Here is a 3,463-nt window from a genome sequence, read left to right on the forward strand (position 1 = left end):
TCCCCCCCCCAACTCTTCTCCCCCCCCCCCCCAACTCTTCTCCCCCCCCCCAACTCTTCTCCCCCCCCCCCAACTCTTCTCCCCCCCCCCCCCAACTCTTCTCCCCCCCCCCCAACTCTTCTCCCCCCCCCCCCAACTCTTCTTCCCCCCCCCCCCCCCCCCCATAATCCTTTTCTCTTCTGACTTCCAATAATCTTGCAGTTTGGATCTGAGTATGTGTGTCTACTGGTAGGGTAGATTTAACCACAGAGGATGTGACAGTGATTGCTTCAGCAATTAAAGTTGCAATGAGGGCAGCTCCAAACCAAGGACCCCTCTTAAACAACAAAACTAATCTGCAGCAAACATTTTACTGGAAACCAATTTTGTTATTTTTCTACCAAATGTCATTCCCCTGACAGTAGATATTTGGTCACAAACTGCACTCATAGACAGGGTTGTGAGCAAGGTAGAATATATCAGTAAATTTTCCAATATCAGAAACAAAATGGTTTTAACTTCTTTTAATGAAAAACAGTTATGCATAATCTGGAATAAATTATTTAAACATTTCAGGAAAGAATTTCAGGGGTAGGGAAGAAGAGAGAAAAAAATTCAAAACAATCACTTGGTGGTACAGAACTTGGATACTGCTGACGAGAGAGACATGGTGCCAAAGCTTTTCATTTTGCACTCATTAAGTAAAACACAAGTCCAAATTTCAAACAAGCATAATGTACACTACAGGACACACTCTTCTCCTATAGCATAATATGCTTCATTGAACGACTGCAGATAGCTTCCTTTGTAAGGTTGAAACCAATGTCAGCTATTGGCATAATATTCTCCACCACAGCACTGAAATTAAGATGTATACTTTAATGTCCACAAATCCTGAAAGGGTTAGATAGAGCAAGTTTGTTTTGGAAATCATACATCAAAATTCTTGACATTTGGTAGAAAAATAACAAAATTGGTTTCCAGTAAAATGTTTGCTGCAGATTAGTTTTGTTGTTTAAGAGGGGTCCTTGGTTTGGAGTTATTGCTCTACTGAACATATTTGTGAAACAATTTGCACTGGGGCTTGGACCTAGAACCATACAATTCCTACAGTGCAGAATGAGGCCATTTGACACATCGAGTTTGCACCAACCCTCTGAAGGAGCACCAAACCTAAGCCCATTCCCTAAAACCCCATAACCCCGTCTAACCTGCACATCTTTGGACTGTGACGGGAAACCAGAGCACACGGAAGAAGCCCATGCAGACACTGGGAGAAAGTGCAAATTCCACACAGTCACCCAAGCCCAGAAATGAACTCGGGTCCCTGCAGTTCTTGTAATATGGTCCCATCACCCCTCTCGTTGACCAGCTGGCTGCTTCAATGTACCTCTCTTTTACAGTGTCCCAGTAAATTTTTTTGACAAGGTGGCATTCAGCACATTAGGACAGCACAAAGCTTTTCCCATTAGCTGATGGTGCACATACTGGGGGACATAGATTTTAAGGTTTTGGGCAAGAGATGTAGTTGAATGCAGATGTAATGCTTTGGGATTTGCATGGGTTGTGGATGAATGATCTCAAAGGGGAATTGCGTGGCAGCTTGAGGTTGCAAGAAGTGGACGACTCTCAGATTGCCCAGTGGTGGAGCATGGAGATGTAGAAGAATTGGACATCTGTAGTGAAATGACAGTTGGGATCAAGGGTCCGTTTGTAATGGTCAGTTCAGTTTTGTAGAGGGCCCTGGTAGTGCCTAATTGGGACGACGGGGAACTTGTTAAGTGGATGGTGGCAGACATCCTGGATCTGGACTCGAATAAATTAATCATGGGTCATGATTTTAACTGCGATGGAGCCTCGGTTGGTCTAATTGATCCCAAGGACACTGGTTAAGTCAGGAATGGCGAAGGAACGAGGGGTGTTTTTGGACCCTATTATAGAAGGATATTATTAAACTACAAAGAGTGCAGAAAAGATTTACTAGGATGCTAATGGGACTTGATGGCTTGAGTTATAAGGAAAGGCTGGATAGACTGGAACCTTTTTCCGAGCGTAGGAGGCTTAGGGATGAATTTATAGAGGTCTATAAAATAATGAGGGCATAGATAATGTAGATAGTCAACATCTTTTCCCAAAGATAGGGCAGTCTAAAACTAGAGGGCATAGGTTTGAGGTGCAAGGGAAGAGATACAAAAGGGTCCAGAGGGCAATTTGTTCACACAGTGTGGTGAGTATCTGGATCGAGCTGCCAGAGGCAGTAGTAGAGGTGGTTACAGTTTTATCTTTCAAAAAGCATTTCAAGTTATATGGGAAAGATGGGTATAGAGGGATATGGGCTAAATGCGGGGGTTTGGGACTAGCTTAATGGTAAAAACTGGGAGGCATGATCAAGTTGGGCCGAAGGGCCTGTTTTCATGCTGCAAATTCTATGGCTAGAATAATTTTGGAGGGTGGGGGGGAGGGTGTCCTCAGAGGTTTTATACATGTGCATCGGGTGTACCCCCGTACAGAGTTTTTCATGGTGGGCAACTCGGTTCTCCCGAGGCTTGTGGGGTGGAATATGGGGCAATTGTGGCTTTGGACCACGGCCACATTTTATGGATGTGAAGTTGGGCGTAGGCCAGTCATGGACCCCTCGTGGAGGATGGACTTGGAGCTACTGGTGGATGAAAAGTTTTGCGGAAGGATGGCTTCGGTAATTGAGAATTTATAGAGTTTAATCAGAGCGGGGAGGTCTTGCCTTCCACGTTTGGAGTTGAAGGAGGTGGTACGGGGGAGATAATTTCATACAAGATGCGTAAGGATAAGGTGGAGAAGGCAGAGAGGCAGCAACTGGTGGGTGCAAACTGGAGGTGGATTGACGGTACTCTATGGCCCCGACTAGGGAACTGTTAGCAGAGCGGAAGAAGCTGCAAGGAGAATTTGATTTGTTGACAATAGGGAAGGCAGTTAGCCAACATCGGAGAGCGAGGGGATCCTGTATGAGTATGGGGAAAAGGCCAGCCCCCTGTTACCGCAGCAGCTGAGGTGACAAGCTGCCGTGCAGGAGATAGTACAAGAGAGGATGGTGTGTGTCCTTCTATCGGGGACCATATAGGTGTGAACCTCGGGAACCAGAGGGTCCTGCTGGCCACGGTGGCTCAGGCATCGCTTTAGTTAATCCCCAAGAAGCATAAGGATCTCGTGGAGTGTGAGTCGCAAAGGCCCATCTCCCTATTAAACATGGATGTGAAGCTGCTGGCTGAGGTGGTGGCAAGGCCGCTCGAGGGGTCTGTGCCGGAGGTGCTATCAGAAGGATCAGACGGATTTTGTGAAGGGGAGGCAGCTGTCGAGTAATATTAGACATTTATTGAATGTGGTGATGGCACAAGGGCAGGATGCCAGAGGTTGTTGTGGTTATGGATGGGGGAGAAGGCATTCGAGAAGGTAGAGTGGAGAAATTTGTTCACGGTTTTGGAGAGGTTTGGACCCACATTTATCTCCT

Source organism: Scyliorhinus canicula, chromosome 14 (genome assembly GCF_902713615.1).
Source record: "Scyliorhinus canicula chromosome 14, sScyCan1.1, whole genome shotgun sequence".
Classification (NCBI taxonomy): domain Eukaryota; kingdom Metazoa; phylum Chordata; class Chondrichthyes; order Carcharhiniformes; family Scyliorhinidae; genus Scyliorhinus; species Scyliorhinus canicula.